Here is a 26,182-nt window from a genome sequence, read left to right as displayed (position 1 = left end):
GTTAAACGAGCAACCCCTGGGGCCCCGGGCCAATCCTCAGGAGTAGAACACCGTGGCCCCCCGGACTGGCGAGACCGATATGTCGGGGCCCGCCCTATCATCCCTGTGGCTGTGGACGGCATACCCGTGATGGCTCTCCTGGACACTGGATCGCAGGTAACTACCATACCGTATACCTTGTACCAGCAGTATTGGGCCACAGACGAGCTGGCGCCTCCAGACCCTAGTATAAATTTGATTGCCGCTAATGGACTTCCATTGACCCAGGTGGGGTATAAAGAAGTGGCTATGACAGTGGGGCAAGCTGAACTGCAACATCAGGGCATGATTGTGATCATGAATGAACCCAGTGATCATAACCCGAAAATAGTGCTGGGAACCAATGTGATGGAACACTGCATGACTGATGTGTTGAACCTTTTGCAACGGCTAGCCGCCACGGCGGCGGGGAGCCGGCAGAGGGCTGTGCAGCGTGAGATCCGCGCCCTGATGTACCGCCAGCATGTAAGCTCAACCGGAGGGGAGATTGGTGGAGTGCGAGTGATGGATGTTGCTCCATTGACTGTGCCCCCTAGGAGTGAGATGATGATCTGGTGTAGGGCAGCAGTAGGGCCTCAGGGGCGTGACTACCCTGCGATGATGGAGCCCATGGCTTCCGAGCACTGGCTCACTGTAGTGGCCGCCCGAGGGGTGGTAGATGTGAAGAAAGGGAGAGTGCCTGTGAGAGTGTTGAACTGTGGGGAGGAGGAAGTCAGGCTCCCCCGGTATGCCACCATTGCCAAACTGCTCACCCTGGACCCTCACACTATCCAGGAAGCCCGTCCACCCACACTCCCACCTACCACCAGCACTTCCCCACCCCAGGGGGACACCAAGGAGTGGCACCAACAGCTACATGTGGGCACTGATGATACCCCTCCACATCACAGGGCAGGGGTACACAGGGTAGTGCAGGAGTACGAACAGGTTTTCAGTAAGCACCCCCTAGACTTTGGGCAGATCAAGGGGGTCCAACACCACATTCCCACGGGTGAACATCCCCCTATCAAAGAGAGGTATAGACCTATTCCCCCTGCACATTACCAGTGTGCCAAAGATATGTTGAAGAATATGAAGGAGGCAGGGGTTATTCGGGACAGTTGTAGTCCCTGGGCCGCTCCGTTGGTACTGGTCAAGAAGAAGGATGGTACCATGCGGATGTGTGTGGACTACCGGAAGATCAACCAGATAACCCATAAAGATGCCTATCCATTGCCTCGTATTGAAGAATCTTTGGCTGCACTGAGAACTGCAAACTACTTCTCGACCCTTGACCTCACCAGCGGATACTGGCAAGTGGCCGTGGCCCCCGAGGACCGGGAGAAGACCGCCTTCACCACCCCGATGGGGCTCTGCGAATTCAATAGCATGCCGTTTGGGCTGTGCAATGCCCCCGGGACCTTCCAACGGTTGATGGAGTGCTGTTTGGGACATTTAAACTTCAAGACCGTCCTGCTGTATTTGGATGATGTGATTGTTTATTCCCAGACGTATGAAGCCCATCTGGAGCACCTGGCCGAGGTGTTCGCGTCCCTTGCCAAGTTCGGGATGAAGTTGAAGCCCTCGAAGTGCCATCTGCTGAAACCCAGGGTGCAGTATCTAGGACATGTGGTGAGTGCGGATGGTGTTGCCCCCGACCCTGAGAAGATCACTGCCATCCAGAGCTGGCCGAGACCAACCACAGTGAGGGAAGTACGGCAGTTCCTGGGTCTGGTAGGGTACTATCGGCGTTTTATAAAGGGGTACACGAAGATGGCTGCCCCCATGCAAGATCTCCTCGTGGGACAGACCAAAGGTGGTAGACCCATTGGAGCCCCACTGTTGTGGGAGGACCAGCATGAGGAGTCCTTTGGCCAGTTGAAGGCGGCCTTGACCGGAGAAGAGGTCTTGGCGTACCCTGACTATGGGCGCCCGTTCATTCTCCACACGGACGCCAGTAACGTGGGGCTAGGAGCGGTCTTGTCCCAGGTCCAGGATGGAAAGGAGAAGGTGATTGCCTACGCCAGCCGAAAACTCCGGCCGACCGAAAGGAACCCTGAGAACTATAGCTCCTTCAAGCTCGAGCTATTGGCGTTGGTGTGGGCTATCACAGAGCGGTTCCGCCACTACCTGGCGGCAGCAAAATTCACCGCGTTTACGGACAACAATCCGTTAACTCACCTGAACATGGCCAAGTTGGGCGCGCTGGAGCAGCGGTGGGTAGCCCGGTTAGCCAACTATGATTTCACCATAAAGTACCGAGCTGGTCGTGTCAACATCAATGCAGATGCACTCTCCCGGATGCCCCATTTGTCAGAAGAGGGGTGTGAGGACGACGACCTCGAGGAGATTGAGTTTCCTGCGTTTCACCAGCCGCCTACTGAGAGGGTACAGGTATGTCAGCAAAGGGTGGATCTGGACCCGCGGCCCAGTCAAGAGTGGCAGGACGCCCAGGACCAAGCGCCGGCTGTCCGCCTTGTCAAGACTCTGGTGGAACAAGGCGCCATGGGAATGGACCCCAGCGCTCCAGCCGAAGCCCAACGCTTGTGGAAAGAACGGAAACGGCTTTACCTACACCAAGGGAGGCTGTACCGTGAGCTGATCAACCCGAAGACCCATGAGAAAATATGCCAGTTAATCGTTCCTCAGGCTGATGTCGCTACTGTACTGCGGGCATACCATGATGGTGCTGGCCACTTCGGGTGGAAGAAGCTGGAGATGCTGTTGAGGGAGCGGTTCTATTGGAGTGGGATGCGTGAATCGGTGGAAGCCTGGTGTCGAGAGTGCGGTCCTTGTACGCTGAGGAGAAAGGACGAGACTAGCCAGAGGGCACCGTTACATCCCATCGTCACCCATCAGCCGCTGGAACTGGTCGCCCTAGACCATGTTAAGCTCACCCCTAGCCGAAGTGGGTACACCTACGCATTGACCATGGTAGACCACTACTCAAGATTTATGGTGGTAGTCCCCGTCAAGGACCTGACTGGTCGAACTGCTGCTCGTGCGTTCCAGGCTTATTTCTGCCGACCTCATGGGTACCCCGAGAAGGTGCTGACTGACCAAGGCCCGGCTTTTGAAGCAGAGGTGTTTCACGAATTCTGCCAGTTGTACGGCTGCAAGAAGATCCGGACCACTCCGTACCACGCCCAAACCAACGGCATGTGCGAGAAAATGAATCACTTGGTCCTGGGGCTCCTCAAGACGCTACCGCTGGAAGAACGGAACATGTGGCCGGAAAAGTTACCCGACTTGGTCGACATGTACAATAATATCCCAACCAGCTCGACGAAGTGCACCCCAGCGTATCTGATGAGGGCTCGGCCTGGCCGCCTGCCGGTGGATCTGGAGATGGGGTTGGAAGCTCCGGAAGCACTCCCTTCAACGGCAGAGTGGGAGAGTCGGAGGAGGGCCCAGTACCGGCAAATCCAGGAGTATGTAGAGAAAAACCTCAGTCGAAGTTGAGAACAGCAAGAGCACCGGTTCAACCAGAAGGCGCCTGCAGGTCCTTTCCAGCCAGGAGATGTGGTGCTGAAACGGAAGAGAAAAGCCCACAAACTGGATGACCAGTGGGAGCAAGTCCCTTACGTCGTACAACCCACCGAGTGGGACAATGGGAAAACCTACCAGATCAGTCGTGACCAAGGGGGCACCCTGGCCACAGTTTCTCGGGACCATCTGAAAAAATGCCCCCCAGTATTGAAAGCAGAAGCTGAAGTACCGGTTTCTCCACCAGTGGAAAAGGCAGCAGAGGTAATCCACACTGTAATGGGTGACTTCCCAGCAAACTGGCCTACACAGAACGGCGCGGTGATACTTCCAGTGATACTGTTCCCACAACCCGTGGATGAAGAAGTAGTGGAAGCGGTTAACCGTGAGCCAGAACCAGTGCCATTGCCCAGGGATGAACCTGTACCCAGCCCCCCTGCACCTCCGCCTGCCCCACACTGTAGCAGGGAGGAGGAACCGATTGTTCCCTCTACCCCACTGTCTAGCACCACCGACACCGGGCCCCGAAGGTCCACCCGTTCCAACCTAGGTAGACCCCCACTTAGGTACAGGGAGACCGTTCTATGAGTGAAAGGGGTCCGCAAATGTAAAAGGTTGTTGTGTGTGTGTTTGAAAAAGTTGAAAGTTTTGAAAAATGAAAAAATGATTTACCGAAGTTTACCTGATTGTCTGCAGTGATTAGCAACCGGCAGGAGCCGGCACCGTTGTCCCCGTGGGGACCGTTTAAAGTTTAAAAATGCATGGGAACTAGCCATGGACAAGCCCGTGAACTCTGCAGGGCAACCACAAACGTTAGTGGCTTGTAAATATGTTGGGTACCGTTACCGTTTCCGCAATGCCGCCTCCGGAGAGGCAGGTTGGAGGGAGGGCCCTGAGCAGAGCAGGCTAGGGCCCAGCCACCAAAGGAACCGGTGGCCACCCTCTGGAGGGGAAGGACAGATCCCGCTCGGGTGACTTGTGCTGGACTGTGGGTCAAGGGGTGCTGCCTGGGTTTTAGGGGCAGCATCAGGGCCAGGTTGCTTGGGTGGGAGAGAGCGGAAACCGTGACCGTACACCGTTGAAACGTTAAAAGTAAAATGTGCCTCCCGTCTTGGGAAGAGTTGATTAAAAATGTTATGCTTATGTTATGTTTAACCCTGTTATCCCCTTTTTACAGAAAAATAAATCCGTTGTAGGACGGCAGCCCGCGGACGGTCTGCATTTTGCTAAGGGGGAATGTGTCGCCCTGGGCAAGCCAGGGGACACAGATAACAACACCACTACACCCCACACTCCAGGTAGGCACACCTGCTAACCAGAAATCCTTGTTGCCTTCCTCCAGAGGTTGGTGATGCACACCAGGGGGTGGGCCAGGCGGTTGGCTCCGCCCACCAAGGAGCTCACAACTCTGGAGGCAGGAAGTAAACCAGGCAGTTAGAGTCCAGTCAGGGACATGAAGGAGTGAGGAGTAGCCCAGGCAGGGGCTAGAGTAAACAAGAAGAAGTGAAAGCGAAGGAAAGGAAAGTGAAAAAGGAGGAAAGCAAGAAGTGGAGACAGCGCAGAGAGTGTGCAAAGCCTGAGAGCCCAGCTGTGTGTAGGGCTAGAACAGCAAGGTCAGCGACGGCGGTGACTGTCCGGAGTGGGACAGTTCGGAAGTTCCTGGAAGGACCCGTTGGCTGTGTGCCCGGTGGTCTGGAGCAGTGTTCCGAAGGACAGTCAGCACCAGGGCAGGGGCCTCTCGGACCCCGGCAAGGCTAGGAGTCGCCCAATTTGCCGAATCCGTCAGTGACGGGGACGCAGATCCCCCAACAACAAAGTCCCGATTGACGGCAACAGCCCGACCATTAACGGGGAGACACCGCCACCGCCAAGGCACCAGTTTCCCCAGGGCCAGCGCCTGCGGGCAAAGTGTAGAGCTCCTCCGGCCCAGATTGCAGTCGGGGAGCGGGTAACCGGAGGGAATCCACCGATACCATCAGTCAAACAGGTGCAAGGAAGAGAGACGTCACCGTCACCTACCGGGAGTGCAGGTGCAGCCGTCTGTGGGACCGTCCTACCAGCCGTTGGTTTACCGTACAAACTGTGTCCGTGTCAGGCTGAGTGAGTACCATAGTGCCGCAAGGCACAGCGCTGCCCCCGCGTCCCTGCGCCCTCCAGGCCCTACACTTCACATCTCATCACCGGGCCCCGGGATCACCAACCCCTACCCACGGAGGGGCAACACAACACCTGGCTGCTCCGCATCACCATCCCCGGGACCCCCACACTGAGCAGTGGTGGTGCAATCACCACAACCGTGGGTGGCGTCACGAACTATAACAATCCCCACACCCAACAAACACCCCCTTTCACTCACGGGCGAGGAGTGTCGCTCGAGACACCCCGGGATCCGGCCCACGGCTCGAGCCACCAGGAGCAACTGCCGGACCCGAGCAGAAGGGGTGAGCGCGGTGTGCTGACACCCTCCTCCCCGCCCGCGACACATGCATTTTAAACAGCCGTGAAATTAGTGTTTTGAAAAGGGGTTTAAATTTTGTTCCCAACAAAAGGTTTGATCTTTTTAAAACAATACTAGATGTTAATAAGTTTATCCGAAAATTAACAGTAAAAAAACACTTCTTTCACGATGAAAATGAGGTTAATGTTCCTAATGTTTCAAATGCATCAGCTGACATTTTTTTCTCTCCTATGTCATTTAAAGAACAAATGGCTTTACAAGATTTGCATGATTTGTCAAGTGATAGTGGTGCCGGACCCAATCCACATTGTGCGGTTTCCCACTTTAATGTTCCTAATCCCAGTTTTTATCCCATACCTTCGAGGTGTGATCAGATGACTGATTTCCAGAACATAGTAGAAAAGGAATTAACTGCTCTTTCTCATTTACAAGAACCTATGGTTCAAAATTTGTCTAAGACTGAGAAGGATGCGATTATTTCCTTGCAAAAAAACTCTAACATCATAATAAAAAATTCTGACAAGGGGGGGGCAGTCGTAGTTTTGGATACTGGACTTTATGAAAGGGAGGTATTGACTATGTTACAGGATTGTGATACCTACAAGAGAGTCAATCGTGACCCCTCTGCAGATATAAAAAAATCCTTGGAAAAAATTCTAGAAGAAGGCTTACATTTGGGTTTAATTGATGAAAAATTGAGAGATTATCTTAATCCATCTTATTGTTTAATACCATTATTACATGCCTTACCCAAGTCACATAAAAACCAATTTCCCCCAAAAATGAGACCGATTGTCTCAGGTATAGATTCTTATACTGAACATCTAGCAGAGTGGTTGGATAACCACCTTCAATTTCTTCCTAAAATGTCTCCTGGCTATGTCCTGGATAGCAAACATGTGTTGAATATTATTTCTCAGATGAAATGGCAAGATAATTTTAGTTGGTTAACTTGTGATGTGCAATCACTGTATACATCCATTCCACATTCTCTTGCCATTTTAGCGTTGAAAGATTTGCTCAAAAAATATTCTGACTACTCACTTGAATTACAGGACTATTTGATTGACGTAACTGAGTTTTTACTCAAAAACAACTATTTTACCTTTTTAAATAAAGGATATATTCAGTTACAGGGATGTTCAATGGGCGCACGGTTTTCCCCCTCTCTAGCAGGCATATTTATGTTTTGGTGGGAAGAACAATATATTTTTAATCAGTGCAATCCTTTTTTCTCGGATATAGCATTATATCTGAGATTTATAGATGATGTACTTATTGTATGGCAAAATCCAAACAAAAAAAAAAATTGAGGATTTCATATCATATATTAATAATAATGCCCATAATCTTTTTTTCACTTTTTTTCATGATGTATCAAAAATTAATTTTTTGGATATACAATTCCATGGGAAGGGTGACAATGGAGAAATTAATTGTAGTCTTTATAGAAAACCCATATCAGGCAACTCACTATTACATGCGGGAAGTTGCCATCCAAAGCATGTTATAAATAACATCCCTACAGGTGAATATGTCCGTGCTAGGAGATGTTGCAACACCCAAAATGGTTTTGAGGTAGAATGCAGCACTATTGAAAAAAGGTTTTTGGCAAGAGGGTATAAAATGACAAATCTCCAGAAAGCCAAAACCAAGGCAATCAAAGTGAGTAGGTCACAATATTTGGACATGAATAAAACCAGAGATAATCCCCAGAAAGAATTGTCAGTTGTTTTTTCAACAACATACAGTAAGAATTATTATGATGTAATTAAAATTATTAAAAAATATTTACCCATTTTATCTACAGATGACACATTACACAAAATCTTAAAAAATTGAGTTAAATTTGTTTCAAAAAGGAACATTACATTGGGATCCATGTTATCACCTAGTGATCATATGAATAGGTGCGGTTCCACTAAAAAAGAAAAAAACACTGGCAATTGGTTACCCAGCACAGGCTCTTTCAAATGTGGCCACAGATCGTGTGGACTATGCGGTTATATGTCAAATGTGAAGGAATTTTCTTCATTTACAGATAAAAAAAACGTATAAAATAATGTCACTCATAAACTGCAGTTCAGACCATGTGGTTTATTTAATATCGTGTACTATTTGCCAGTTACAATATATAGGCAGCACTTGTCGTTCTCTCAGAAAGAGGATATCTGAACACATTTATGATGTTAATAATGCCACCACCAGAAAATTATCAGGAGCGTCTCAACATTTTCGCGACGCACATGCAGGTAATTTAACAGGCATGAAAGTCAATGCCATTGAAAAAATTCAACTACCTAGAAGAGGTGGAAATTTGAAAGATATCCTCTTTCAGAGAGAAATAAAATGGATGTTTTTAATGGGCACAAGATTTCCGAAAGGTTTAAATAAAAGAAATGAATTGATGTTTGCATATTAATCTGGCTAAAAAAACTTTGTATATATATAAGTGTTATAAGCATTATATGGAGTGATATAACTCAAGGGGTTAATGTTTTTGTAATTGTCTTGCTCTCTCCTTGCATTTGATCACATGTTTGGGTTCAGCCCTTTTTAAACAGTTCTGTGACTAGATGGTTTAGAGACTGAATAAGAACTGGATGTTCGAAACGCGTCCTCTCTGACATGGGCTTGACCACCATAGCATGGACTTTTTAATGATAAGAAAATAAAGGAATTTTTATTTTAAAGAACAAAATGCCTGGAGTTTTGTGCTGGTGAAATCCTTCAACCAATTTCAGTCCTGGATGGAGTATGCTGAGCCTTCTAGTTCTGCAGCTGCTGTCTGTCTGGAGAAGAGCAGACAGCAGCTGCAGAACTACAAGGCTCAGCATACTCCATCCAGGACTGTATGCAGAATTTTTTTGCCCACGAAAAAAAATGACGTGGGCTTCGCCATATTTTTGTATGCTAACCAGGTACTGCAGGCAGCCACGGGCTGCCTCCAACCCCCAGTTTCCTATTTGTACCCGGCTGGGAACCAAAAATATAGGGAAACCCGTTTTTTTTTAATTATTTCACTTATTTCATGAAATAATTAAAAAACAAATGACGTGGGCTTCGCCCCATTTTTGTGTCCAGCCGGGTACAACTAGGCAGCTGGGGATTGGAATCCGCAGCACAGGCTAGCCCGAGGTTTCTGGGCGCCTCTGCTGCGGATTTCAGTCCGCAGCCGTCCCAGAAAATGGCGCTCTCATAGAAGTGCCATCATCTGGCGCTGTATCCAACTCTTCCAACAGCCCTGGAGCCGGGTGGCTTGTTGGGTAATCATGAGTTAATACTGGCTTTGTTTTACTAGCCAGTATTAAGCCAGAGATTCTTAATGTCAGGCACGTTTGACCCGGCCATTAAGAATCTCCAATAAAGGGTTAAAAAAAAACACCACACAGAGAAAAAATACTTTAATAGAAATAAATACACAGACACATTAGAGACTCCATCTTTATTACCCCCTGTCAGCCCTCCACGATCCTGCTCTTCTGTCTTCTTTCTAGTGTAGTAGTAGTGACGATTGTAGTGAGGATGAGGTGCACCAGCTCATCACTTGGGGCTGGGGAACCTCATCCTCACTACAATGCTCACTACAATCGTGCAGCCTTCACTCCATGAGTGATCAGTGCTGGCTGTCAGCGGTAACAGCGGTAACGCTGACAGACGCATTACCATAGCAATGGTGCTCTCGGAGCCGCGGTTAGCGGTGACGTCACCGCTAACTGCGTTGCTATGGCAACGGTGATCTCCGTTAATGACCGGCTGTGTCAGCCGGTCCCTAACGGAACGGGGAGTCGACCGTGTGCTAGAGCATGTCGGCGATACACATGTGCACCGTGTACCGGAGAGATGCACTCGCAGGTCCTACATGACGCGTCATAGTCATGTGACCAGTCTGTAGCCAATGAGATAATAGCCACGTGACTGGTCACATGGCTATTTTGACATCACGATAGGTCCTGCATCTCTGCTGGCAGTGCCGGTCGCCGGGAGGATTCAGTGATCATCGGATGGAATAGCGGCAGGAGACAGAGTGCAGAAGGGATCGCGGGGACCGGTAAGTGTTATGGCAATGTTTATTAACGGTTTGTGTACATTTATCATGCATTTTTATGTGTTTGTTATTGCCTCCCATTATAGCCTATTGGTTCGAGTTCGGTTCGTCGAACGTTCGACGAACCGAACTCGAACTGGAGCTCCGTTCGGCGAACCGACCTCGAGCCGAACCGGGACCAGTTCGCTCATCTCTAGTTACTGGTAGCAAAAAGGCTCTGAAAAAAATACTATGGCTCTCTCAAAGAAATCCAGCAAAATCTGCACTCCCACTGCACTTTCTTTTTATTTAAACTCTAACTTTAATAACTTTAACCTCTTAGACTAAAATGGTTTGCCCCTCCTGACTCCTGGAGGGCACATTCGTCCTCGGCACCAATTTGAATCACCACGAGCTATGACTTGTAACACCTGAAACTGTAAACCATAAACATCAGCAGCACAAAAAGGGGAAGGGGTGGTAGGAGGGCAGCTTTCATACAGCCAATGCCGGAAAAAGAGGTCAGCGGGGCTTGCCCTATAAACCCCTGGGGTGAACTATTCTGCTATAGGGAATTAATAGGCTGGGATCGTACAATAAGGAGGAAGCGGGTACCACACTCCAATTTGCATAGCCCCATGGGAGGCCTGCCCTGAGCACCCATGCAGGGATAGTCTCATTGACTCTATTATTAACCGCTCGCACGCCCCCTCTAGGCCTAAGGGAGGAAAACAAAAGGCTACCAAAACATGCCACTTGGGCCAGTAGTCAGGGCCTTCTTGCCTAAGCGGCTCATGGCCCTACAGACTCCTGCCATCCACCACCCCTCATAACCGAAAACCTCATTTACTCCCACCGCCGAAATGAAGCACACCACAACTGCTCTCTTTTGACAACTTTTAATAACTTTAACCTCTTAGACCGAAACAGTTTGCCCCTCCAGACTCCTGGAGGGCACGTCAGTCTTCGGCACCAGTTTGAATCACCGCCACGAAGGGGCTGGTGTACACTGGTGTACACACACATTCATTTTGCTGAGGTGAATGTCGCCTGGCCCCATAAACGTCGGTTATCCCCCTCGAGCTGCATATGGCGCACCACCACACCTGATCTAGACCGTACAAAACGTGACAGGCAGCAATTAACTGTACGGCACGCCCTCTCAATTGCTACTGCAACCATAGCACCCTGGCAAGTGACCCGAGGTATAATGTCGGACCACACAATGATGACTTCGGCAAAAAAAAACATGAGCCTCTCCAGGTCTGCTCGTATAAAGGTCATCAATTCCGCCATTTTTAGAAAACAGATCGTTGCCCCTCTGCATGGATTACCAAAATAGTCGGACGAGCAACTCTGCTAACTTCTATGGCCTCCGACAACACCTGCGTCCAGTTGAGGCCCCGGATTCCTCTCAATGAAATGTCGATGTTTCTAAAACCTAGTTCCTCAGGAATGTGGAATGTGTTCACAATGCTTGACAAGATGTGTCCCTAACCTAATCTGTCTTGTGCTTCACTCAGCCGATCCTACTCCTACTGCCTGTCATCTGAGATCTAGTATACAATATGATTAATGTACTATACCAAAAAAGAAAACCGAACAGAGTAGTCACTGAATATTAAATCTTTATTAATACATAATTAAAATGCACACATGATAAAACAGCTATTGACTGGAAAAAGGGGCGTCAAAAAAACCTTGCATAGTATGTATATATTAGGTACAAAAAATATATATATATATGAGGCAAAAGGGTTAGTGTAAAAGGATTCAAAAGGATGAATAAATAAGTAAACACAATGCACAAATAAAGTGTCAAGTGCTGGAAAATTGTGGCCAGAGGTCATGCCACTACAATTAGAGTAAGGTCAGCTGATGATTATTCAGCTGATAGTAACCAGCAGGGTAACCATCATACAAAAATCCACAGGACACAAAACCTAAAGCCTCAAATGCAGGTAAAATTCAGAGGAGACGGCTCAAGACAGTGTCAAGGAGAAAACATACATAGTTAAAAAGGTGTCAGAATCGACACACAGTAACACCAAATGGTAGCATGACAAATTCACCTTAATAGATAAGAGAGCACGGCCTCCTCAAGGTAACACGACACCAGAAAGCCACGGACCCACTTGGGGGGGAGGGGCGACATAACCAAGGGGGAGGTAGGGAGTGATGGGGTTAACAGGGACAGTTGTGTGTATGCCTAATATGGCATTGGGGGATGGTCTTAGCCTGGGAGGAAGAGGAGGAGCAGGGAAAGGGTTAGTCTGGGAGAGGAAAGAGTTACCTCCTCTTCTGTTTCCGGACGCCGAACAATCACCTCCATGGCGGACCTCCAGGACTTGCAGCGTTTGATCCAGGCAGCGGTTGCAGCGCACGGGCCCCTGGCAGTGCAGTCCCACATCAGGGCTGCCGGGGTTAACCCGTCGGCGCTTGCCCCTCGTCCCCCCAGCAGCGGCGGGCGCCAGTCGCGGCCCCCCCGCAGGTATTCCCCGGGCGCGGGGGGGGCGAGGAGGAGATGTAAGAGCCCCTCCGGGGACCCTCCGCAGAGTGCAGCGCAGCAGCAGCGTCTGGCTGCTGCAGAGGCCGGCGGGAGGAATCTTCGCTCCAGCCGCGGCGGTCGGGAGGTGGGAGTGGCCAGCACGGGGCCTACTTCCGGTCCCGGCCTCCGGGCTGGATTTACTGGGAGTGCAGCGGCTCCAGGCCGGGAGCGCGCTCGGCGCAGGAGAGAGGCCAGCAGATCCCCCTGCAGTCGGCGGGGGGACCGTGGGGCTGCACGTGGCGGTAGGTCCGGCGCCGGGGGGAGGTCTGCGGTGCCTGACCCCGGTGCGGCTGAGAGAAGGAGTGACGGCGGGAGCCCTGCGGCGACCACCGGGTCACTCAGTACCGCTGTGCAGCCCCCGGATGTGGCAGTCTTCCGTGGGAGCGGGAGGACTCGGCGGACGGAGGCCTGCAATAGCCCAGGAGGGCCAGAGGCGACGACGGCTGAGACCCGGAGCCGGGCGTCTGTTCGTCCGCGCCCAGAGGCCCCCTGCAGTCGACAGGGGGGCGGGCGCAAGAGATCGAGGCCCGGGGTGCCGGCGCGGGGGACAGGACGGTCTCCTGGGTTGTCACCCCGGGGCAAGAGATGGAGCGGGGATGACTCTGCCCACGCGGCGGCCCTGTCTGGTAGCCATGGTGAGGGGGGTGCTGCGGCGGCGCCCCCCGGATGTCGGATGGAAGATGAGGCCAGCGGCGAGGAGGAGGAAGAGGATTTCGCTGAGCGGCGGTCGGGTGAGATGGCCGTGGAGGCGGCAGGGGCTGCGCTGGCGGGGGGCTTCGGGGGGGGGCGGCTGCGGCTACGGCAGCGCCCGCTGGTTTAGCTGTGTGGAGTCAATTGTTGGGGCTGTTGCAGGGGCTGGCGGCGGCTTCGGGAGCGGTGGGGGAGGGGGTCCAGGCGCCGGTGGCGGCGTGGGTGGGTGCAGCCGGTTTAGGGGCCTCGTCGGTGACGGAGCGGGTGCGAGTAAAGGGGGGGGCGAAGGGGGGAGTGAGACGGGGGGAGAAAAGGAGAAGGAAAAGGAGAAGGAGGATGAGGTGGTGCGCTTAGATGATAGGGCTAAAAGCGAAGTTTATGTTTGTTTTGAAGGCCCGCTGGGGGCCCATTTAAAGAAGGAGGTGCGGGAAAAAATTTGGAAAGGGGAATATGTAGAGATATTTTCTCTGCTTCCCCTGGAGAAATTTAATCTGGATAGGGTTAAGCCGAGTGACTCCAAAAAGGAGAAGGACGAGGAGGAAAAGCGCCGTTATAGGCTTATTCCTCGGACTTTTGCCAACTGGCTACAGGCATTTGCGATTTTGGCGAGCGTGGTCGGAGAGAAGGAGTCGGAGCATTGTTCGGCTTTGTTCGGCTACATGGATGCGATAGGGGAGGCTTATCGAGTTTATGGCGGGCTGGCGTGGCTGCGTTACGACGAGCAATTTAGGCAGCGGAAGGCATTGCGGCCAGATATGCGTTGGGACCATAAGGATATTTCCTTATGGATGCGACTGATGTCGGCACCGGCTCAGCCCTTTCGGGGGGGCGCCGGGGGTTCGGGGGCCGGGTCCCCGGCAAGTTTCAAGAAAGGTTTGTGTTGGCAGTACAATGAAGGGCAATGTAGATTTGGAGCGGCGTGCCGTTTTAAGCATGAATGCTCCGGATGTGGGGGGGGACATAGCTTGTCCAAATGTTTTAAAAAAGGAAAAGGAAAGGCTGGTGATGGGGCTGGTAAGAGGGACGACGCCGGTGAAGGTAGAAGTGATGGTTCCGTTTTTAAATAGGTATCCGGACGAGGAGGCTGCGGCGTTCTTATGTTCTGGTTTTTCCGATGGTTTTCATATCCCGTCGGTTGTTAATGCGTCGGGCCCGCCGTATCGTAATTTGCGTTCCGCTCGGGATCATCCGGAGGTGGTGGATGAGAAGCTGGAAAAGGAGGTGGCTTTGGGCAGGATGGGCGGTCCTTATGTCGCCCCGCTGTGCGGGAATTTGGTGGTTTCGCCGTTGGGGGTGGTACCAAATAAAGAGCGGAATAAATTTCGGCTGATTCATCATTTGTCTTACCCGGAAGGGTTCTCGGTGAATGATGGCATTGCACCGGAGTTGTCGGCGGTATATTATGTGTCGTTCGATAAGGCGTTGGACCTGGTTAGGGCAGCGGGGCGGGGTGCATTGATGGCAAAGGCGGATGTGGAAGCGGCGTTTCGGTTGTTACCGGTTCATCCAGATAGTCAGCATTTGTTGGGTTGCTGGTGGGATGGCAGTTATTATGTTGATCGTTGTTTGCCAATGGGCTGTTCCATTTTGTGTTCGTACTTTGAGGCATTTAGTTCGTTTGTTGAGTGGGTGGTTCGGGACGTGTCCGGGCTTACGTCCATCATTCATTACTTGGACGATTTCCTGTGTGTCCGGCCGGCGGGTTCGATGGTTTGTGCGGGTTTGCTATTTGCGTTGCAAAAAGTTGCGGCCAGCTTCGGGATTGCTTTGGCGCCGGATAAGACGGAAGGCCCGGCACCGGTGATGTGTTTTCTGGGAATTGAAATTGACTCCATCGCTATGGAATGTAGGTTGCCGGCGGAGAAGGTCCGTGATTTGAGGACCGCAGTGACGGGGGTGAAAGCGGCGAAGAAGGTGCGGCTTAAGGCGGTGCAGTCCTTGCTTGGAAAATTGAATTTTGCTTGCAGAATTGTGCCGATGGGGAGAGTGTTTGCGAGGCGTTTGGCGACGGCGACGGCCGGGGTAAGGTCGCCGGCGCATTTTGTGCGGATCACAAAGGCGATCAGGGACGATTTGGAAGTATGGGATCAATTTTTGCAGCATTTTAACGGCCGGACGCTGGTGATGGAGAGGGTGGCGTCTAACGGGGCGTTGCAGCTGTTTACGGATGCGGCGGGGTCGGCCGGGTTTGGGGCTGTCTTCAGAGGTCATTGGTGTGTCGGGCAGTGGCCACAGGCGTGGCGGGAGAGCGGCTTGGTTAGGAATTTGGCTCTGTTAGAGCTATTCCCCATTGTAGTGGCAGTGCAGCTCTGGGGGTCGCACTTTGCCGGAAGGAAAGTGTGTTTTCATTGTGATAACCAGGCGGTGGTGCACGCGATTAACAACTTGTCTGCTAAGTCGGAGCCGGTGTTGGTGTATTTGCGGCATTTAGTGTTGAGATGTTTGCAGCTGAATGTGCAGGTAGTGGCAAGGCACGTTCCGGGTGTTGACAACGAGGTGGCTGATGCTTTGTCTCGTTTTCAGTTCAGCAGGTTTCGGGCGCTGTTGCCGTGGGCGGACGAAGTTGGAATGGAGTGTCCCGAGGATTTGTGGCATCTGGTGAGGCGGTGATCTCAGACTTGATTCGGAACTCGGTGACCGAGGTGACTTGGTGCCGGTATGCTAAGGTGTGGGCTGAATGGGAGGAGTTGTTGTGTCTGATGTTTGGTGGGGAGAGCGTGGATTACTTGGTGGCTTTGTTGTCGTTGGTGAGTACGGATTTTTCAGCCGGGCGATCGGCATCGGCTGTGGCACATCGGGTGTCGGCAGTGGCGTTTTGGTTAAAAATGAGAGGGGAGCGTGATGTCTCACAGGATTTTCGGGTTCGTCAGGCTTTGCGGGGTTTTCGCCGCGGCGCACGGGAGAGGGACAAGAGGCGTCCTGTATCGTTCGGTTTGTTGAGACGGATGGTGGGGGGCCTGAGCGGCATTTGTGAGTCTGTGTACGAGACGGTTCTGTTCACAACGGCTTTCGGTCTCTCTTTTTATGGGGCTTTCCGAATAGGCGAGCTGGTGAGCCCGTCCAGGGTGACGGGTGGTGGTTTGTTGCTTGAGGACGTGCGAGTGAGCGGTAGTCAGGTGGAGTGCCGGATTCGCCGGTCAAAAATGGATCAGCTGGGCCGGGGTAGATTGATGGTGTTATATGCGGTTCCAGGAGAGGAATTGTGCCCTGTGCGTTTAGTCGAGAGATTTATGGCCGTGAGGGGAGGCTTACCTGGCCCGTTGTTTCGGCATTTGAATGGGTCGTTTTTGTCAAGGTTCCAGTTTGTGGCGGTGCTGCGGCTAAGTCTACGTAACGCGGGGGAGCGCCCGGAGGAATTCGGGTCGCATTCATTCCGAATTGGTGCAGCGACGGAGGCAGCTCGTTGGGGGCTTGGAGATGAGGTGGTGAAGCGTATTGGTAGATGGGAATCTTCTTGTTTTCGGCGGTGGTCACAGAAAGGGAACAAAACTAAGATTCTCATTAAGTCCCAAAGGGGACACCGTGTTCAGAGTCCATATCCACTTCGCCTCAAGTCTTGCTAATTGTTTTTTAATATTCCCACCTCTTATGTGGGGGCGAATGTGATCTATCCCTCTCACCAAAAATAATGATGCATCACACTTATGGTGGAGTTTAAAGGCCCCGTCACACTAAGCAACATCGCTAGCAACATCGCTGGTAACGAACAACTTTTGTGACGTTGCTAGCGATGTTGCTGTGTGTGACATCCAGCAACAACCTGGCCCCTGCTGTGAGGTCGTTGGTTGTTGCTGAATGTCCTGGGCCATTTTTTAGTTGTTGCTGTCCTGCTGTGAAGCACAGATCGCTGTGTGTGACAGCGAGACAGCAACAACTAATGTGCAGTGAGCAGGGAGCCAGCTTCTGCTGAGGCTGGTAACTAATGTAAACATCGGGTAACCAAGAAGCCCTGTCCTTGGTTACCCGATATTTACCTTTGATACCAGCCTCCTCCGCTCTCACTGCCTGTGCTGCCGGCTCCTGCTCTGTGCACATGTAGCTGCAGCACACATCAGGTAATTAACCCGATGTGTGCTGTAACTAGGAGAGCAAGGAGCCAGCACTAAGCAGTGTGCGCTGCTCCCTGCTCTGTGCACATTTAGCTGCAGCACACATCAGGCAATTAACCCGATGTGTGCTGTAACTAGGAGAGCAAGGAGCCAGCGCTCAGTGTGCGCTGCTCCCTGCTCTGTGCACATTTAGCTGCAGCACACATCGGGTTAATTAACCTGATGTGTGCTGTAACTAGGAGACTGGGGGCTGGTCACTGGTTGCTGGTGAGCTCACCAGCAACTCGTGTAGCCACGCTCCAGCGATCCCTGCCAGGTCAGGTTGCTGGTGGGATCGCTGGAGCGTCGCAGTGTGACAGCTCACCAGCAACCTCCTAGCAACTTACCAGCGATCCCTATCGTTGTTGGGATCGCTGGTAAGTTGCTTAGTGTGACTGGACCTTAAGGTGTGTAACGAAACGTGCGCGCGTCGGGGCAGGTGTCGTGTTACCTTGAGGAGGCCGTGCTCTCTTATCTATTAAGGTGAATTTGTCATGCTACCATTTGGTGTTACTGTGTGTCGATTCTGACACCTTTTTAACTATGTATGTTTTCTCCTTGACACTGTCTTGAGCCGTCTCCTCTGAATTTTACCTGCATTTGAGGCTTTAGGTTTTGTGTCCTGTGGATTTTTGTATGATGGTTACTCTGCTGGTTACTATCAGCTGAATAATCATCAGCTGACCTTACTCTAATTGTAGTGGCATGACCTCTGGCCACAATTTTCCAGCACTTGACACTTTATTAGTGATGAGCGAGTACTAAAAAGCTCGGGTGCTCGAAGCTCGGGCCGAGCCTCCCAAGATACTCGTGTACTCGGCCCGAGCAACGAGCCCAATGTTATCCTATGGGAGACCCGAGTATTTTTGTGAAATGACCCCCCGGCAGCATGGAGAAACCCTAAAAATGTCACAAAAGTCTCAGAAGAGTGCTCAAATGACATGGCAACAGCATGGGGAAGACCCCTTGAAGCATTTATCACTGAAAAGTCACAGCTGTGAACAATTTTGTCCGCGTTTTACGCCATTTTTACGGACTCACCAGAAAACCTTCCAAAATGACCCCAAAATGATTTTTCATGGCGGAAATGTTAAGGGCACATACCCAATAGTGAGATAGAGCTGGTGTATGTTACTTTTTGAGATTAATACATGAAAGATTTTACGTGAAAACATTGTGTGGCACTCCGATGTCCCTGAGAAGAGACGTACATGAAGGCCTCTTGAGTCTAATGTGCCCATTTTGAGGAAGTGAGTCTTTGTAGTATTTTCCTTTGCCAGGGCAGTCCAAAATTGTGAGGTTCACCAATGCCCCTGCATACAGACGTGCATGAGGGCCTGTAAACCTGAAGTGCCCATTGGAAGGAAGTGGGTCTATTGTAGTATAGCCCTTAGGCAGGGCAGCCAAAAATTGGGAGGCTCCACGTTGTCCCTGGATAGAGACGTGCATGAGGGCCTGTAAACCTGAAGTGCCCATTGTCAGGAAGTGGGTGTATTATAGTATAGCCCTTAGGCAGGGCAGCCAAAAATTGGGAGGCTCCACATTGTCCCTGGATAGAGACGTGCATGATGGCCTGTAAACCTGAAGTGCCCATTGGAAGGAAGTGGGTCTATTGTAGTATAGCCCTTAGGCAGGGCAGCCAAAAATTGGGAGGCTCAACGTTGTCCCTGGATAGAGACGTGCATGAGGGCCTGTAAACCTGAAGTGCCCATTGGAAGGAAGTGGGTCTATTGTAGTATAGCCCTTAGGCAGGGCAGCCAAAAATTGGGAGGCTCCACGTTGTCCCTGGATAGAGACCTGTTAGGTTCTTAGTGCCTCCGTGCTTGCATTTAAAAACCGCACGTGTGTGCCTGTTGGTGGCAGCTTTCCGCTGCATTTGTGTGAGTTTTGCAAAAACTTGGATATAACGCACAAGTCTAGTGAATACACATCAGCCCAGCATTGCAAAATGCGCAAGGGCGTTGTCAACGAACAAGGAAGTGGACGTGATGGTGGTGCAGGCAGAGACCGAGGTTGTGTGCAAGCTCTAATTTCGCCACAACAAAGGGCCACATCTAGTCGCTCGCACGTCCTGTCCCAAATTCTTGGGGACCGCAGCAGTACACCGCTCTTGAACCAAGACCAGTGTCAACAGGTTGTTAGTTGGATAGCGGATAATGCTTCCAGTCAGATTGGCACCACCACAAACACTCTGTCTTCCACACGGTCAAGTGTCAGTAGCCGTGATACTGCACCGCACATTTCAGAACCTGATCCTCCTTCCTACCACCAGGCCGAGTACACGTCCACGGACATTACTGATCCCACACTTGGACACTCGGAAGAGCTGTTCGTTCACGTTTCCATTCACAAATTCTGGCCTCTCGCCAGCTCCTGTTGAAGTGGGCCATGACGAGATTGTATGTACAGATGCCCAAATATTTGAGCAGCCACGTTCTCACGAAGTTGGCAACGTGTCTCAACAAGGGGTGGACGATGATGAGACACAATTGTCAGGAAGTCAGGAGGAGGAGCAGGGTGCGGAAGAGGAAGATGACGTGGTGGATGATCCAGTAACTGACCCAACCTGGCAGGAGGATATGCAGAGCGAGGACAGCAGTGCACAGGGGGAGGGAGGCGTAGCATCCCAACAGGCAGTAAGAAGCAGAGTGGTGGCCCCAGGCAGACGTCAGGCAACTGTTCCCCGGAACAACACGACACAAGGTGCCTGTACAAATGTTAGGTCTTCCCGAGTCTGGCTGTAATACTATTGTATGTATTGAGGATTTCGATTGCGTTAGGGCAATGACAACCAGAGACGAGTTCTTGGTGCAAGATGTTTATAATATGCAACCAGCAAATATGTACATAAACGGAACAAAAACACAGTAGAACATAAATACAGGAAATACCTTCCAGGGACGGAGCGAAAGGGAATTCCCGGGACCGCGCACCGGACTCCCCCAGGGAGACCACCAAGAGCGAACCCCTATACAGGGACTGTCTGGCAATCACCCCAGAAGCCCTAAATGCGCAGCAGCCGGGACACAAAAGGGCAATAGGTAAGTCCAAAAATGTCCGTACGTGATGTGAGTCCAGAGTGGTATTAAACGGAAGGAACCGGGCAGAAGTGCCGACCAAAGACGGCAAACGGAGTCCGGGCACAGCTAGATGATACCAGATGAAGTCCAGAGTCGGTGTCGGTTGTTTTCCAAGAGGATCCGAATAACAATCAGGAACCAAAAGCAGCAGGGCAGCAGCACACAGGAAGCAGTATACTCAGGCACTGGACTAAGCTTTAGGGGCGGCTTTTAAACAGATGGACAGGAAGTAGGGCAACAGAACAGAAAACTCCATGTTAACAAAGGGCAAGCTCTTTCAAAAGAAAACTGGAAAACCCGGAACTCTGACACTGGCAGTTTTTTAAGTTGGCTCCAGATGATTCTAAAAAGGCCATTTGCAACACCTGCCATGCCAGCATCAGCAGGGGTACCAAAACTAGCAGCCTGACCACCACCAGCATGATCAGGCACATGTCAGCCAAGCACCCGACTTTGTGTGAAGTACAACAGAGTCGAGGAGCAGTGCTTGCTGATGTCACTGCTACGTCTTCGCTGGTTGTGCATGCGAGCCAATCCCCTGTCCATGCTGCCTGCGAACAAGCCTCCTCCGGCCATGCACCTGCAGTTACCCACACAGAAATAACACCATCATCAAGCACGTCCTTGTCCCAGAGCAGCGTTCAGTTATCCATTCAGCAAACCTTTGAACGCAGGTGCAAATACACTGCCAACGCCCCACATGCCACACTTCTAAATGCTAACTTTTCGCGACTGCTTGCGCTGGAAATGTTGCCTTTTAGGCTGGTTGAGACAGAAGCATTCCGCGACCTGATGGTGGCAGCTGTCCCACGTTACTCGGTCCACAGCCGCCACTATTTCTCCCGGTGTGCCGTCCCCGCATTGCATAACCACGTGTCACAAAACATCACACGTGCCCTGAACAACGCTGTTTCAGCCAAAGTCCACCTAACCACAGACACGTGGACAAGTGCATGTGGGCAAGGCCGCTACATCTCGTTGACGTCACACTGGGTTAATATTGTGCAAGCTGGGACCCAGTCTGAGCGAGGGACGGAACACGTCCTTCACACACCAAGTTTTGCAGGCCCTACCTCAGTCAGGGTTTCACACACACTCTACAGCTCCGGAATGTCATGCTCCTCAGCCTCCTCCTCCTCCTCCTCCTGCACATCCTGATCCACTTTACCCTCCACACCAGTCCCAAGCTGGAAGTGTCGCGGGCGGAGGAGGGGACGGTGCGCTCTCCCACTGCTCGGGTCCGGCTGACGCTGCTCTACGGCTGCTGCTGCTCGTTGGCTCGAGCGATGGCCGGATCCCGGGGACTCGAGCGGCGCTACTCGCCCGTGAGTGAAAAGGGGTGGTTTGGGTTTTGGGGATATTGTCCGTGACGCCACCCACGGTTGTGGTGATTGTGTGGACACCACCGCTGCTCTGGACGGGGATCCCGGGAGCCTGTGACAGGGAGCAGCTTTGTTGTTATTTCTCCCCTCCGTGGGTAGGGGGGTTGGTTGTCCCGGGGCCTGGTGATGGGGTAGAGATGGATGACAGGCGGGTTGCGGGGCCTGATGAGGTGCAGGGTCGCAGGGGCAGCGCTGTGCCGCACGGCACGGAGGTACTCACTCAGCCCAATGATGATGACACAGTTCACGGTAAAACAAGTGGCTGGATGGACGGGTCACTCGGACGGCTGCGGTTGTTCCTCCCTGCAGGTTAGTGATGACTGTCTCTCCCTGCACCTAAGTTAAGTGTTGGTAGTGATGGTTTCCCAACGGTAACCCGCTCCCCGACCTGGATATGGGCCGGAGGAGCCCCTTTTGCCCACAGACGCTGGCCCTGGGAGACGGTTGCCCTTGGCGGTGGCGGTGTCTCCCCTTCACGGTTGGACGGTTGCCTTCTATCTGGACTTGGCTGTTTGGAAACCCTGAGGTCCCCTTCACTAACGGATTTGGCAAATTCACGGCGACACCAAGCCTTGCCGGGATCCGAAAGTCCTCTGCCAATGGTGCTGGCTTCTCTTTGTATACCGGTCCGGTACGGCCGGGTCACCACCCGTCCACGGTCCTTACGGCAGACTCCAATCGGCCTCCACTGCAGACGGTCACCACATCCTGCCAACCTTGCTGTCCTGTCCGGGCCACACACCCGGACCAACTTCAGGCTCTTTGCTGTCACTTTTCTCCTCTCTACTACTTTCCTCCTTCCACTTCCTTAGCTTAACTCTCACTGCCTGTGTTTTCCCTCCTCCTCGGTGGGTGGAGACCAACCGCCTGGCTCCACACCCTGGTGTGGACAACAGCCCCTGGAGAAGGCAACAAGTATTTTGTGTTTTGACTATGATATGCCTGCAGGGAGTGTGGGGTGTTTAAGTGTTGTGCTCTGTGGCCCCTGGCTTGTCCAGGGCGACACAGAAGCACTGCAGCACTGCCTCGGCGAAGCGGCAACAGGCAGTGCTGAAGCTAATCTGCATAGGTGACAAACCCCACAATGCAGAAGAGGTGTGGACAGCTCTGAAACAGCAGGCAGATCACTGGCTCACAACTCTGAACCTAAAGCCAGGAAAGGTTGTGTGTGACAATGGCCGGAACCTGGTGGCGGCTTTGAGGCGAGGCCAGCTGACACATGTTCCATGCGTGGCCCATGTGCTCAACCTCGTGGTTCAGCGGTTTCTAAAGTCATACTCAGAGCTGTCTGATCTGCTGGTAAAAGTTCGCCGCCTGTCTGCACATTTTCGAAAGTCACCTACTGCTTCAGCCGGCCTTGCCGGCTTAAGACGCCGTTTGCATCTTCCGGCACACAGACTGGTGTGTGATGTCCCCACGCGTTGGAATTCAACTCTGCACAAGTTGGTCAGGATATGTGAGCAGAAGAGGGCAGTTGTTGAGTACCTGCATCACCTAAGCCGTCGGGAAATGGGTCAAACTCCACACATAACACCTGAGGAGTGGAGATGGATGTCCGACCTATGCACCATCCGCCAAAACTTTGAGGACTCCACCAAGATGGTGAGCGGCGATGACGACATTATTAGCGTCACCATACCGCTTCTCTGCCTTCTAAAATGGTCTCTGCTCAAAAAACAACCATGATGCATTGCAGGCGGAGCGCGATGATTTTGAGCAAGAAACAGTAGTGGGTGTGGGTGATAACACACAGCCCAGCCTCGTCTCATCACAACGTGCAGTGGAGGACTATGACGAGGAGGAGGATGAAGACATGGAGCAACTCTCTGGCCAAATTGAGGATATGACATGCAGTCATATCCTCGGTTCAGCGTGGCTGGCCAGAGGACAGGGTAGATGATGAGGAGGAGGAGGAGGAGGACAGCATGTTCAGTCATCGTGTTGGTCAGGATACTGAAGTGATGGCTGTTAAGAGTCTGGCACACATGGCTGACTTTATGGTAAGCTGCCTGTCTCGTGACCCTCGCGTTAAGAACATCTTGGCCGACAATCATTACTGGTTGGTAACACTGTTAGACCCACGCTAAAAGGAGAACTTTATGTCTCTTATTCCCGAGGCGGAGAGGTCAGGCAAAATGCAGCAGTTCCAGAAGGCCATAGTCACGGAAGTAGGCAAAGCATTCCCCTCACAAAACGATAGCGGCATAGGTCAGGAATCAGTGGACAACCAAGGCGTACAGCCGAGAGGGGCACAAGTCCAATCCGCCAGAGGTAGGGGAACAGTCTTTAAGATGTGGGACAGTTTTCTCAGCCCCTCACATACCACAGCCCCTGAGGTGAGGGGTAGTGCCACAAGAAATCCTAAGTTTGGCCAGATGCTCAAGGAGTACCTTGCAGATCAAAAAACTGTACTCCGACATTCCTCTGTGCCTTACAATTAATGTGTATCCAAGCTGGACACGTGGCATGAATTGGCTCTCTATGCCTTGGAAGTCCTGGCCTGCCCTGCCGCTAGCGTTTTGTCAGAGCGTGTTTTTAGTGCCGCAGGTGGAATCATTACAGATAAACGCACCCGCCTGTCAACTGTAAATGCTGACAGGCTGACTCTGATCAAGATGAACAAGGGTTGGATTAGGCCAGACTTCACCACACACCACCAGCAAATGACAGCGGAATTTAAAGTTTGTAACGGGAATTTGCCATGTACCTCCACTCAACCATGGTAACACACTTCTGGACTTTGGCTAATCGCTGGACTGCTCCTCCTTCTCCTCATGCGCCATCATGGTGACCGTTACAATAGTTAAGCCGTTGTTTCAGGTATACCCCCAGTGGTAAATTTTTTCTCCCATTCTTTCTGAATGGGCATTACAACGACAGGAGACCCGCTCCTTTGCAATGGGAACAATGTTTTGAGGCCCTCATGCACATCTCTATCCAGGGACAATGTGGAGCCTCCAAATTTTTGGCTGCCCTGCCTAAGGGCTATACTACAATAGACCCACTTCCTTACAATGGGCACTTCATGTTTACAGGCCATCATGCACGTCTCTATCCAGGGACAATATGGAGCCTGACGCTGCCACCGACTGCCACACACGTGCTGTTTTTAAATGCAAGCACGGACGCAATAAGAACCTAACTGGTTTTTAGGAGCGACAATTACTGAGAAGTCTGACACTATCAGACACTGCTGACTGACGTGTATTATACACTAGACTTGTGCGTTATATAATAGTTTGTGCAAAACGTGCACCTGTACGCTGCCACCGACAGACACACACGTGCTGTTTTTAAATGCAAGCACGGACGCAATAAGAACCTAACTGGTTTTTAGGAGCGACAATTACTGAGAAGTCTGACACTATCAGACACTGCTGACTGACGTGTATTATACACTAGACTTGTGCGTTATATAATAGTTTGTGCAAAACGTGCACCTGTACGCTGCCACCGACAGACACACACGTGCTGTTTTTAAATGCAAGCACGGACGCAATAAGAACCTAACTGGTTTTTAGGAGCGACAATTACTGAGAAGTCTGACACTATCTGGACTGTTTTAGACTGTGTACACCAGCCCCAGATATGATGAAGGCTGGTATACGGTCACCACTAGGAATGGCTATATACCCTGCCTGCCTGCCTGCCTGTATACTGCTACAATAGTCCTGACAAGGACTCTTCTGGTCACTAGCCTGTATTCCGACCTGGCTATACCCTGCCTGTATATAGCAACAATAGTCCTGAGAAGGACTCTGCTACTGTACTCCGACCTGGCTATACCCTGCCTGCCTGTATACAACTAGAATAGTCCTGAGAAGGACTTCTGGTCACACTGTTTGCAGCCCTGCTCCGGAACTAACTATAAAGGGCCGCAAAGCTTTCCCTGAATCAGCGACACTCTCCCTGCACTCACTGTCTGGATAGCTGTGAGCAGAGCACAGCGCGCCGGCCGGTATAAATGCTCGGTCACGCTGTGCAGGCCGGCCAATCACTGCAATTCCACAACTAACAGGGCTGTGGCATTGCAGTGGTCTGCCAGCCAATCCCTGCATGAGGGCTGGCTCTCTAAAGAGCGCCAACATGCAGGGATGAAGACCACGAGTACAGCACGAGTATCGCGAGATTACTCGGTCCCCACCGAGCAGCCCGAGTACAGCGATACTCGTGCGAGTACCGAGTAGTTACAAGCATGCTCGCTCATCACTACACTTTATTTCTGCATTGTGTTTACTTATTTATTCATCCTTTTGAATCCTTTTACACTAACCCTTTTGCCTCATATATATATATATATTTTTTGTACCTAATATATACATACTATGCAAGGTTTTTTTGACGCCCCTTTTTCCAGTCAATAGCTGTGTTTTTTTGTGTGTGCATTTTAATTATGTATTAATAA

At 51.5% G+C, this 26,182-nt stretch overlaps 1 protein-coding gene across 1 annotated transcript in view; it reads left to right on the top strand.

Moving 5' to 3' along the window:
• TEX11 (testis expressed 11) overlaps nt 1-26,182 on the top strand; it is a 1,632,405-nt gene that overhangs the window by 867,109 nt on the left and 739,114 nt on the right. The gene's annotated exons all lie outside the window — the stretch shown is intronic.

Source organism: Anomaloglossus baeobatrachus, chromosome 9 (assembly GCF_048569485.1).
Source record: "Anomaloglossus baeobatrachus isolate aAnoBae1 chromosome 9, aAnoBae1.hap1, whole genome shotgun sequence".
NCBI lineage: Eukaryota > Metazoa > Chordata > Amphibia > Anura > Aromobatidae > Anomaloglossus > Anomaloglossus baeobatrachus.
This window is presented reverse-complemented; position numbering and strand designations above follow the sequence as displayed.